The following is a 14,223-nucleotide window of genomic DNA, read 5'->3' as shown; positions in this document are numbered from 1 at the left end:
GTTTTGTCTTTTCCTACCCTCCTTTTCTTGAGTTTTGCTGTCTGGCAAGACTTTTTTCAGCAGTTTATTATTTGTTTCTATCTCTGAAGTATTTTCTTGTGTGTCTGAGACTTGCATTTCTATCACAGCTGCCTGGAGTGTATATTTCCCCATATTTAAAGTCTCTTACTGTATAATACTGATTTTGGAAGCTGAATGAGCACTTAAATGGGAATTCCCATCTGTAATGAATTTCTGCCCTCCTGAGAGTTACTTTCTTCTCTTTTTTTAAAGTTAGGGCAGAGAGGTCTTGAAAAAATTGCAGTTTGTGGCTTTTGAGTATAAAATCTGGATGCTTTCTGACCAAAGCCAAGTTAGCCTCGCATTGTTAAAACTATATTTGAGAACTGGGGGCTACACCCCAGAGATCCAGTGTGAAAGTGGCTGGACCATGTGGTTTCATGCCTCATGAGGTGCAGAAAGAAAGGCCTATCATGCAAGGAGTGCTCATGAGAGGGACTAAAGGGGTCTATAACACAGTTTGCCTTGTAGCCATGACAGTCTGTTCTGACACATTTTTTGACTTGAAAATTCTTTTAAAAAAAATCAGAATTGTCAGTGTCATCTTTTGATTTTTTCAAAATGAAAAATTCGAGTTTTCTGGTATGAAATGGGTTTTTGTGTAGAAAATTAAGCTATTTAGGATAAAAAAAATCAAACAATTGAAATATTTTGTTTTGAATTCGACAAAATTATAGGAATGCCATATCTCATTTTGATTGACCTGAATTGATTTTTTTTTTTCCAAATTTTTGGTTAGTGAAAATTTGACTGTTCATCCTGATTCTGGACAGGAAATATTTTTGAAATCTTGAGAATCATTGTGTGGGAATATAGTTTCCAACCCAGCTCTAATATTAACCATACAATAACCATACAATACACAGAAGATTTAATTTTAACTTTCTATTTTACCATTAATAACATATATTAATTTTCTATACGAGTGTCAACAAATCTTATTTATAACCTGTTTTTCTTACCTTTAAAAAACTCATTTGTGTTTTGGTCAACCTCTTCTCATTATCTGTATATTTATTTTATTCAAATGGTTATCTATACATCATAAAATCTTCTAGATCCTGATATAAAGTTGTCTGGTCCCTTTTTCCATTGGAAGGATTTCCCATACTTTATTTCTCCATGCCACTAAGGTTGGGTTATCTGTCCTTTCCAAGAAAAGGCACTGTCACACATCTAGCTGCTAGATTTCTTTCAATTAGCTTTTCTACAGTTTTATCAGTCGTGAAAGGAAAATGATCGTAAATATGCATCAAACACAGTCATTATCTGAACAGATCACACCAAAACCTAGGAATCCTCTCAAGGAGAAGACTAAACACAGTATTCTGACAATACCGTAGCTCTATCATATAAACGTCATTAATTTTGTATCTGTTCCCAAAGAGATGAGCCATAACCTAATTTTAATAAGCAGCGGTTTATTATTCATTCTATGACAGAAAATCCAGATAACTAAGGAATTATAAAGATGAAAAAATCAAGTGCACGTGTGTGTGTGTGTAGAGATGGGAATAAGAGAGGAGAACTAGGGGGGTTTAATTAAAAATACATTATGAATAATTTCTAATATAATAGGAAAGCCCAGTAAACTAGTGGAGAGGGTTTATAATGCTCTAAGGAAGAGCCCGCTGTTAATAATAATAATACATTTCCTTTCTACAGAACCTTTCATCTGACCATTGCAGAACACTTCACAAACATCTCTTCCACTTTTGTTAATTATATTTTAAAGATGTTTCTATATAGCAGCTTCAGCGCCAGTAGAAAGGTGCATTATTGTAAGATCAGTTTTACCAAATGTTGCTCTCGGAGTACAGTGCCGGAGCCTTGCTGCCACCAGGAGCCTGATACCAAAGAAATAAATAGCCTACAGGGACAAGGAAGAGTGCCATAAGGAAAAAATATCTTCAGGACTCTCCATGATCAACAGGAGGTCCTCAGATGAAATATATTCTTATCGATCCAGAGAACATTTTCAGGTTATCACAGAACACTCCCTGAGAGCTCTGAGAATTCCAAGGCAAGTTAAAATACAGATATGGCTTAGCCTCATAAATAGCCCTTTTTGTTGAGGCAGATCTCAAGCACTCCCATACTTTGGCTGCCAGTTGCTTCAACTATAGCCCAGCGATGGAAAGAAGAAGCGCTGCCCACAACTTCTGAAAAAATATCTAACTGGACAAATGCCCTACTGGTAAGCATGTGTCATTAAAACTGAGCCCTGAGAAGGGGGAGGAGCAACTCAAGGAGATCAAATGTGAGCAGAGATGATGTGACTACAAGTGTGCCAGCAGGGAGAAGTCTCTGTGCTCCCCTGATTGTCCCTAGCCCATGATGAGTGGTGATAGATATTATAAACTTCTTGAACAAATGCATATTCTGGGTTTCCAGGTTCCTCTGAATACTCTTTATTTAGTATCCTGCCTCTCCATCTCTGACACATACTTAGTTATAGCAATGATAAAGTTCTCTACTTTTCCAGCTGACCAAAATAGCTATGTACCAATATTGGCAATGTGCAACATTTCCAAATGGTCTGAATATTGAGCCTTATTCAGGAATCCAAATTCCTGAATAGTAGTTAGATAAATCTGTACTCTGAGATTCTAGGTATACATTCCCAAACCCCCATTTAGATTTATGGCTATCTTGCTTGAGTATTGTAAAATACAACTGGATTAAATGAGGTCTGCACTCTCTCCTCAGACTTTTTGTATCCAACCACTACGGATATTCTTATCAGCATGTTTTCTCTGCATTTATCACTCAGGTTTCATTGCTGCCTGCAGTGTTTAGCTGGTCTCATTTGTGCACTGTAACAGATTATGCAACTTCAATTTTCACTGGACATGCCACAACATATTTCTCTTGCTGGAGAATAAACAGCGCATTTCTTATTCCAACAAAGAGTGGAAATGTGATTACAGAACAAAGTGGTGTATTGCTGCTCAGAACCGCTGCTCATGTACTTCCAGTGCTATGACTAAGTGAATGACTAGATAAATGCTGGGTGTTGGTACCTATATGTTGATTGCTAGACCAAATATACCCCACAAATGTAATTTAACCTAACAGTTTGGATTTGGGTGTTAGATGAGGAACTAGAAACAATGTATCAAGAAAAGAACACACAATCCTGCATTTGGGCATTCCCTTGTGCGTAGAAAAATGCACAGGGAGAAGAGTTGTGATCAAAACTATGCAGAAAATATTAAATGCCACTTACACATAAACCTCTCCCTCCGAATCAGAGGAAGCAGGTTGTGCACACCCAGTACTGAACAAAATCCATAAAGACAAAGGACATATTCTCCTACTGAGGTAGTGGGACTGGCTGATATCCTTTATTGAGGGACTCAGGCCCGGGGATGTTGAAAGTACTTCCACAAAAGAAGCAGCAAACACTGCTCAGTCCAGTAATCACATCCGCGAGTGGAAGCAAAAGGCATCTTCAGTTATAAGGTCATGGAGTAATAAGGGCTGCAGGACAAAGTCCATGAGCCAGATTTTTTAAATGCAAATACAGTTGATGCCAAGGAACCTTAAATTCTGACATCCCCCAAGGCAGCATACAGATACAGGAAGGGCAACAGAGATATTCACCCAGGCAGCATATTCAACACAAGTGGGTGATGTAAACTTAACATCTGTGCCCATGAGAGGGCCTAGAAAAGTAATCACAGCCATGCCACACACAACTCTGCTGAATCTGTAGTACTCAAGAAGCTTGAATCTGCTGTTAACTGCTATGGGTCTGGTACTCTCTCTATTTTATGCAAAGGTGACTAAAATCATTCTTATTCCAAGGAGAAACAAGTAACCTCTCAATGTATTAGGAGACAGTCTGAAAGATCACCAGCACTCTTGAAATGAAAACCTATCTGAGTCTCAAGAAGGCTAAAGAAGGCTGAAGAACAAGCTTTAGCTCATCTGTACTGAGAGCAGGCCAGACCCTGCACCCACTAAAGTCCATGACAAAACTTCCAAGAAAGAGAACCCAGGGAACGACAGACCAGTCAGCCTCACGTCAGTCCCTGGCAAAATCATGGAGCAGGTCCTCAAGGAATCCATTTTGAAGCACTTCGAGGAGAGGAAGCTGATTAGGAACACTCACCATGGATTCACCAAGGGCAAGTCATGCCTGACCTGATTGCCTTCTATGATGAGATAACTGGCTCTGTGAATATGGGGAAAGTGGTGGATGTGATATATCTTGACTTTAGCAAAGCTTTTGATATGGTCTCCCACAGTATTATTGCCATCAAGTTAAAGAAGTATGCATTGGATGAATGGACTGTAAGGTGGATAAAAAGCTGGCTAGATTGTCGAGCTCAAGGGGTAGTGATCAACGGCTCAATGTCTAGTTGGCAGCCGGTATCAAGCGGAGTGCCCCAGGGTCAATCCTGGAGCCAGTATTGTTCAACATCTTTATTAATGATCTGGATGATGGGATGGATGCACCCTCAGCAAGTTCGTGGATGACACTAAGCTTGGGGGAGAGATAGGTACGATGGAGGGTAGAGATAGGGTCCAGAGTGACCTAGACAAATTGGAGGTTTGGACCAAAATAAATCTGATGAGGTTCAACAAGGACAAGTGCAGAGTCCTGCACTTAGGAAGGAAGAATCCCATGCACCGGTACAGGCTGTGGACCAACTGGCTAAGCAGCAGTTCTGCAGAAAAGGACTTGGAGATTAAAGTGGACGAAAAGCTGGATATGAGTCAGCAGTGTGCCCTTGTTGCCAAGAAGGCCAACATCACATTGGGCTGTATCAGTAGGAGAATTGCCAACAGATCAAGGGAAGTGATTATTCCCCTCTATTCGGCACTGGTGAGGCCACATCTGGAGTACTGTGTCCAGTTTTGGTGTCCCCCCCCACAGAAAGGATGTGGACAAATTGGAGAGAGTCCAGTGGAGGGCAACAAAAATGATTAGGGGGCTGGGGCACATGACTTACGAGAAGAGACAGAGGGAACTGGGGTTATTTAGTCTGCAGAAGAGAAGAGTGAGGGGGGATTTGATAGCAGCCTTCAACTACCTGAAGAGGGGTTCCAGAGAGGATGGAGCTAGGCTGTTCTCAGTGATGGCAGATAACAGAATAAGAAGCAATGGTCTCAAGTTGCAGTGGGGGAGGTCTAAGTTGGATATTAGGAAACACTATTTCATTAGGAGGGTGGTGAAGCACTGGAGTGGGTTACCTAGGGAGGTGGTGGAATCTCCTTCCTTATAGATTTTTAAGGCCCAGCTTGACAAAGCCCTGGCTGGGATGATTTAGTTGGTGTTGGTCCTCCTTTCAGCAGGGGATTGGACTAGATGACCTCCTGAGGTCTCTTCCAACCCTAACATTCTATCAGATTCTATTATTTCAGTGGGAACAAGATTGGTTCCTGGTTGTGCTGAATAGCAAAATATTTCAGATAATTTTTGTTTAGCATCTTCTTTCTATTGTGTTGTATTCCACTATGATGTATTCATAAGCCAGTTTTTTTCAGTATGTATAACCTAACTCAGAATACATCAAGCTAGTAATATTAGAATCATAGAATCATACAATTTCTTCAAAATGGTTTCCTTGAGGACCTGCTCCATGATTTTTCCAGGGACTGAGGTGAGGCTGACTGTTCTATAGTTCCCCAGGTGCTTCAGAAACAATCAGTTGTAAATGGCCTTAATTACTTGAAAGCCTTCCTGTGTACGTGTGGGCTAGCCCATGGGGAATGGAAACTAGGGATCTTACAGTGACATGTGACCATGTCACCTGATAATGAAATCCATCTTAAATCTGGTACTTTTCCATTTAGAAGGAGGGGTGGGGACCCAGAGAGACAAAAGATTCACGCCTTGTGCCAAAGATACAAACGGGGGTGGAGCAGGACAAAAGAGACTGCCAGTCATGAGAAAACCCCTGCTTACCACCTGAGATGTCTGCTGGAACTAACAAGGACTGTACCAGGGGAAAGGATTGGGCCCAGACTAGAAAGGAGTCTAGTCTGTGAAAGAAGCTTCTTGGAACATCTCTGAGGGTGAGATATTGCCTGTAATCAGTTTCTTAATGTATTAGGCTTAGACTTGCATGTTTTTGCTTTATTTTGCTTGGTGACTTACTTTGTTCCGTCTGTTATTACTTGAAACCACTTAAATCCTACGTTTTATACTTAATAAAATCACTTTTGTTTATTAATAAACCTAGAGTAAGCTATTAATACCAGGGGAAGCAAACAGCTGTGCATATCTCTCAATCAGTGTAATAGAGGGCGGACAATTTATGAATTTACCCTGTATAAGCTTTATACAGAGTAAAGCAGATTTATTTGGGGTTTGGATCCCATTGGGAGCTGGGTGTCTGGGTGCTAGAGACAGGTAATCTGCTCAGCTGTTTTCAGTTAAAACTGCAGCTTTTGGGGTGTGGACCAGACCCTGGGTCTGCGTTGCAGGAAACTAGCGGGTCTGGCTCAACAAGACAGTTCTGGAGTCCCAAGCTGGCAGGGAAAATGGGCTCTGAGGTAATTTCAGCACATCAGGTGACAGTCCCAATGAGGTCTCTGTGACTGAACCCCTCACAATGGCACTATATTTGCCTTTTTCCAATCGTCCGGGACCTCCCCTGATTGCCACGTGTTTTCAAAGATAATGGCCAATGGCTCTGCAATCACATCAGCCAATTCCCTCAGCACCCTCTGGACCCATGGAGTGACAGTAAAGTAGATCATTTATCACCTTTGGTTACGAGGGCTGCTTAAAACAATTTTACAGATAGACTGCCCGAGATCAAATGCCACTGATGACTAAAGATAAAAGATTCTGAGAAAATAGTTCCTGGGAACACTTTTGATAAAACTGGTTTCTTTTCAATGGCCATGCTCTGAATTCTGAAATGAAGCTCAGAAGACATACAGCCCCTAAATGCATTTCAAATGAAATTACACTCTCAAACACACCTCTGAAGTTCTGTTGGTGACAGGAAAAACACAGACAATATATAATGACAGGTTTCAGAGTAGCAGCCGTGTTAGTCTGTATTCGCAAAAAGAAAAGGAGTACTTGTGGCACCTTAGAGACTAACAAATTTATTTGAGCATAAGCTTTCGTGAGCTACAGCTCACTTCGTCGGATGCATTCAGTGGAAAATACTGTGGGGAGATTTATATACATAGAGAACATGAAACAATGGGTGTTACCATACACACTGTAAGGAGAGTGATCACTTAAGGTGAGCTATTACCAGCAGGAGAGCGCGGCGGTGGGGGGGAACTTTTTGTAGTGATAATCAAGGTGGGCCATTTCCAGCAGTTGACAAAAACATCTGAGGAACAGTGGGGGGGTGGGGTGGGGGGAATAAACATGGGGAAATAGTTTTACTTTGTGTAATGACACATCCACTCCCAGTCTCTATTCAAGCCTTAAGTTAATTGTATCCAGTTCGCAAATTAATTCTAATTCAGCAGTCTCTCGTTGGAGTCTGTTTTTGAAGTTTTTTTGTTGAAGAATTGCAACTTTTAGGTCTGTAATCGAGTGACCAAAGAAATTGAAGTGTTCTCCGACTGGTTCTGAATGTTATAATTCTTGACGTCTGATTTGTGTCCAATTATTCTTTTACGTAGAGACTGTTCAGTTTGACCAATGTACATGGCAGAGGGGCATTGCTGGCATATGATGGCATATATCACATTGGTAGATGTGCAGGTGAATGAGCCACTGACAGTGCGGCTGATGTGATTAGGCCCTATGATGGTGTCCCTGCTCTCCTGCTGGTAACAGCTCACCTTAAGTGATCACTCTCCTTACAGTGTGTATGGTAACACCCATTGTTTCATGTTCTCTATGCATATAAATCTCCCCACTGTATTTTCCACTGAATGCATCTGATGAAGTGAGCTGTAGCTCACAAAAGCTTATGCTCAAATAAATTTGTTAGTCTCTAAGGTGCCACAAGTACTCCTTTTCTTTTTACAGACAATATATGTAAATCTTAAGTACAGAATTACTTTTAAGGCTGGCTGGAAAAAAAGAATTCCATTGTGCAAAAATTGTCAGTGCTTGAAATTTGTTTTTATTCTGCTCCAGAGCTCTTTCAAAATATTTCACAAAAAATATGAGACCCACTCTCCCCAGAATAGCTAATAGCTCAGTGGTTAGGGCATTCATATGGGAGATCAGGTTCAAGTCTATGCACCAAATCAAGCCAAATAGCTACTTGTACCTCAATTTCCCACATCCCAGGAAAGGGTCCTAAACACTGAGTTATAGAATGAGTTGCTCTTGAAATTCCCTGGTGGAGCTGTTTCCCTTTATGTAGGTAATTAACTATTTATTGGGCCATAGCATGAACAAGACTGACCCTGTAGACCAGTGTTTAGGACATTCAGCTAGATGGAAGCAATCCAGGTTCAAGTCTCTGGTCTGATTCAGGGTCTTCCACATCGTAGGTGAGTGCTCTAACCACTGCGCTATTGGCTACTCTGGGGCAGAGCTCTTTCTGGTTTTGACTTGAAATTCTATCCTTCGTCTGAGAAATCCTTCCAATAAAAGTTTTGCCAAAACCAATCCATTTTCATAGTTTCAGTTATGATGAATCAGTATTTTCTGACAAAAAAGTTTTGTTGAAAAATACTTGTTCAGCTCTAATGACTTGCCCCCTCCACAGACTTTCATGCTGTTCTCTCTGGGCTTATTGATATGTTTTTATCTTGAATTAGGGAGCGGTCTGATCTAAACTACCAAGCCCACCTACATACACACAGTTATCCTCATAATACTTGTGAGTGATCAGTCAACCCAGTTTTGATAGCACAGCCATCTGTGTTGTTACTACCCTTCACCTAAATGACAAAATACCTGTCAACCCTTCATATTGTTCTTAGTTCATTACTCCCAGCACCTCTAGAGAGGCAAATATAAAAGGTGTTTTTGAATTTCACTGGCTAGCAGGTACAATTATTAGAGACCTTCCAGAGCACCATCACTGTTAACATAAACATTCAATACAAATCAGCCACGCTCTCCCCACAGATACAGGAGAGATGTGGTGACCATGTCGCCTTTTAATAAGCAGCTATAATCAATTTAGTTAAGGTATAGTTAAAAAGAAATCTGTCAGATGGCAGCATTACTAATCCTACATCCATAGTACAAATCTGAATTAGATTAATTAATCCCTTGTTAGTACAGAGTTACATAGTACTACTGTGAGGGATTGGATGTTTCAAGTACTGGTCTACAGCTCGCCAGACATGCCTCATATCACAGCCACCACCCGGAAGCTCACTGGTACTAGCAGGAACTGTGGGCTGCTGGACCCTAACTCACCATAGGCACTGCCCACAAAACTCCCAGTTGGAGGAAATGACCAATCTCTCTGACTGGCTCAAGCTCACTATTAAAGCCAGAAGGAGGCACAGGAAACTGGTGAATCATTGGCTGATTGGTACATTGGACTCTGCTTTCAGGCCTGACTCCTGAGCCCTGCCATGGTTTGTCCTCCTGCCTTGTTCCAGATCACTGCTTCTGTGCCCCACCCCTGGCTTCTGTCTTTGACCCTTGGTTCAATTCTGGACTCTGACTCCAGCTCTGATCCTTGGCTTGATTCCCAACTCTGTTGCTTACTGCTGGGTCCTGCTCTGACTATTAGGTCTCACTACCACTGCTGTATCCACTAGGTCTGACTGCTTATGTCCTGGTCTATGACAACCACACTGTGTCCCAGGGCTGTGAGAATGGAGTGTTTACACCTGATATCAACAGGCTCAACCACTGAACAGCAGGATTCTACCTCCAAAAGCTGCTTGACTGCCTCCCTGAGCAGCTGCTGCCATCTGCAGTTTCTATTCAGCATCCAGGTGGCTGCTGCCTCAGCACCAGCTACTCCCTTTACCAGCTCCCCCTACCTTCTCAGCTACTTCTCGGCTTTGCAGATCTGGGAAGGAATGCCCATCACCTCTGTACCTTATTGCAACTGCAGCCTGATCTCATTACCTGCCTTGTCAAGGCCCCTCTGCATGAACCTTCTGGCTAGTCATGGCCACATGAACTAAACACCTCTCAAGCTTTACCGTATATTACTTGCTGCTCATGTTTGTACACATGCTCGGAAGCCCCTTTCCATTGATGTTTGAATGGGTAAGCTGGGTCTACCAAATTTTAAAAGCTCTAGAATGATCTAGGAATTTAGAGTCTGGAAACAATTACTTGTTCCGTTTCTTGTCACCAGTTTATGACTGGAACCCAATGCTATGAACTCTGTCTGAACAAGAACCACAGGCAACATTCTTATTCTCTCTTATAAAAAGCTGTGGGGTTGGCGTTTTTTTTGGGGGGGGAGGGGGTTGAGGGGGTTAGCAGACAAGCTCACTGTGGTGGACAAGGAGAAGGAAAATGAAAAATGATCATTTTTAGTTTGTGGATATCAATGTTGCACGTTAATGGTTTTTAAAATTCCAATTTTTGAACTACGTGAGATGATAATAAGTGTTTCCTCAGGTGGCACCTATTGAGGCTCTGGGGGAATGGGCAGGTGCAAGCCCACTCACATCTAAAGCCCCTGCAGCCTAAGGGGAGGAGCTACTGGACCCAGGGTTCAGCTAATCTCAGGGGACAACTAATGATAAAACAGGGTTGGGAGGAAAGGTCACAGGGTCAAAAGCAGGAATCCAGAGGGACACACCAAACAGAGAACTCCTGACGGTGCCAACTGCTCCTCAAAGGCATCCAGGGAGCCAGTGGACATGGCCCAGAGGAACTCTCCCCAGAGACGTGACTTTAGGGAGGATCGAAAATAGGCCCCATAGTTGCAGAGCACCTCTACATACAGCTTCCTCCTCCTGGTATGGTGGATGACCACCTTGGCCAGCACCAGTTGTAGGTTGATGAGGAGGACTCATGACTTTGTGGGGCCACGGATGGTGTGAACGTAGATCAGGAGGTGCTGAGAAAAGTGCAGCTAGAACCTGAGGAGAAGATTCTGGAGGCACTAGAAAAGGGGATGCAACCTGATGCATTTGAGGTAGATGTGCACCAGAGTCTCCCTCTTGCTGCAGAAGCGGCAAGTGTTGGGGGAGGTGGTGAACTGCACCAGGTACACACCCATGCTCATGGCTCCATGAAGGAGCAGCCAACAAATCTCCCTGGCCGGCCCTGGGAGCAGGGTGGAATACAGACTAACCCATGTGGGCTTTTCATCCTCCAAGGGTGGTAGGAGGTCCTGCCACTTGGTGTTGGGGTGAAACACGAGGGTTTCTCAGGCGGCAATGCAAGAAGCACTGATGGTGACTGACTGGTATTAAAAGGGATGCTTTTCATCATGGACTTAATTTCCTCTGTTGTCTTGCCAGAAGATAAAGTTTACCATTAAGAATAATCTTTCCCAAACACGCTGAGCAGGCCTTGGGGTGGGAAAAATAATTGAGAAAAAGAATCTTAATGCCTGATCAGCTCAGTCTTGGGGCACAGCTGAAAGAGAAGAAAAGGCAGTAAGCTGGTGACAGTTCTCTTTCATATAATCAATTACAATTAAACTAGCAGTCAGGGAGTTAGGAAGAAGTCTTTTCTTGTTTAGAGCTATTTTCATTAGTCAACATATGGGAGAAAGCTTGGGACTGAAAAAACAAAGGCGATGGTAAATTGGAATGTGTTTTAACTCTTGTAGATCTGGAGGAATCTACAAATCTGCCAAATTTCTCAAGGGACCTGCAGATGGTGTAGGCACCCAAAGAGCTGAAGTTTGAAGTTAGAGGCCAAATTCAGACCTGCTGTAATCAGAGGCAATTTCATTCACTTCAGCTGTGTAGCACACTGTTACGCTGTATCTGAATTTTGGCCTAAAGAATTTTTCCATATGAGACCAAAGGAAAATGTAGAAGGTGTCTCATGCTGAGAATATATTTACTGCTTTTTGGCTGTGATATCCTCAATTAGGAGAACACTTAACCTTGCAAAGGTCCTTTCATAGATTTATTTTCTATAAAACTTTTTGGAAACAGATAAAAATCCTAATCTTGCAAGCACACGTGTGCTTAACTATAAGCCTTTGACTTCAATGGGCCTGCGCACATGCTTAAAATTAGGCATGTACATAAGTGTGTGGAGGATAAGGGCCATGACTTCTGATGAAAGTTTAGGTTAGTACACTGCAAACTTAGACTTTCTTTTACCTAAACCTTTGGTTTGGATTTTGAGACAATCTGAGGATCCATCTCCAACTGTGCTAATGAAGAGTGACAAACTTTTGTCCTTTTCGTGCTTGCAAAAATCTATTGCCACTTACTATCTCTGCTGATTAAATCTCTCTCACTCAGGGCCTGGCAGCACCACCTGTGAATTTGTTTATTTACTGCCTTAAATTCATTTCCACTCATTATTAAAATTCATCTCATCAACATTCAGCACTACCGACATGAAGCATGCCACATTTTCTGGCAGATATATTATTTGGTCCAGCTGCAGTGAAATAATAATTTGGAAGCCTCCATAAGGACTCCTGAATAATCTGTATAGTATTTTAATATTTATACTGAACATCTATGAACACATGATGACGACTGAGGTCCCATTATAAGAAATTGCAAGAATCACTCATCACAAAACCCATAAACCTCTGCCCCTATCTTCCATTAAAATGATGGCTGTTTAGTTATATGAATGCATTTATCAGTATCAGATCATAGAGAGACATATAGGTGAAAATAAAATCTGTATCGTATTTATATTATACTTCATATAACTGAATATTCAACAACCTTTATGTGGTGACAAAACAGTAAAAGAAATAGCTCCTTTGGAGTCTATTCTGGAAACTTTCTTTCCTTCAAAGTAAGCAAAATACAAAGGCCCAGACGAATCCCATCTTCATAGCATTCAGGGAAAGAATGTGTACAGTGGTTTAAACACGTCCAAATGGTATAAGATGGTGTTTGCAACATGCCTTCATTACGCAAACACCAGAAATTGACCAGACACTTAAAACAATGACATGAGAACATAAGAAGATTAGAACTAAGAAAAATGATTAAAAAATAAAATGTGTTTATTAGTGATGAGTGAACCTCAAACTTTTTTTTAGTTCAAGTTCAGTTATCAGAAATTTGTCTGAAAAATCCAGACCTCTAGGAAACTGGACTGTAAACCTCATAAGAACAGTCTTCCTCATGAGAGTCCTAGTGATTCCAGCTTCTGAACAGGCCAGACTGTTCAGTTGCATGTCCCTTTAAATCTCACTCTGTTCAAGGTGCCCATCATTCAGATGTCTGAACATGCATATTACGAACTTGTCAGCATCATTAGTAGGGCCCTACCAAATTCATGGCCATGAAAAACGTGTCATGGACAGTGAAATCTGGTCTCCCCCTGTGAAATCTGGTCTTTTGTGTGCTTTTACCCTATACTATACAGATTTCACGCGGGGAAAAGGGGAATGGGGGGAACCAGCAACCAGTATTTCTCAAATTGGGTGTCCTGACCCAAAAGGGAGTTGTGGGGGGGGGTGTCAGGAAGTTATTTTAGGGGGTTTGTGGTATTGAAACCCTTTCTTCTGTGCTGCCTTCAGAGCTGGGCGGACGGAGAGCAGTGGCAGTTGGCAGGGCGCCCTGCCAGCAACAGGGCAGAAGTAAGGGTGGCAATAGCATACCATGGCACTCGTACTCCTGCGTTGCTGCTGGCAGTGGCTCTGCCTTCAGAGCTGGGCTCCTGGCCAGCAGCCGCCACTCTCTAGCTGCCCAGCTCTGAAGGCAGAGCCACCGCCAGTAGCAATGTAGAAGTAAGGGATCAGTACCACAACCTCCCCCCCCGCAATAACCTTGTGACCCGCCAACAACTCCTTTTCGGGTCAGGACCCCTACAGTTACACCACCATGAAATTTCAAATTTAAATAGCTGAAATCATGGAATTTACGATTTTTAAAATGCTATGACTGTGAAATTGGCCAAAATGGACTGTAAATTTGGGAGGGCCCTAATCATTAGAGCAAAACAGATGTATGTAAGGAACATAGATGGGTCCTGTATCACAGAGGCAAAGAAGGAAAAAAGTGCTAAAATTCAAAGTGCTCCATAATCAGTACCCAGCCTGGGAATCACAGAGGAAGTATTCACCTGCATCTTCAGAGGTCTGCAAATTCTCCATGGCTCAAACCGTACAAAATCTGTATAGATCCCTAAGAGATTACTGG

This window comes from Chelonia mydas, chromosome 2, assembly GCF_015237465.2.
Source record: "Chelonia mydas isolate rCheMyd1 chromosome 2, rCheMyd1.pri.v2, whole genome shotgun sequence".
Classification (NCBI taxonomy): Eukaryota; Metazoa; Chordata; order Testudines; family Cheloniidae; genus Chelonia; species Chelonia mydas.
This window is presented reverse-complemented; position numbering follows the sequence as displayed.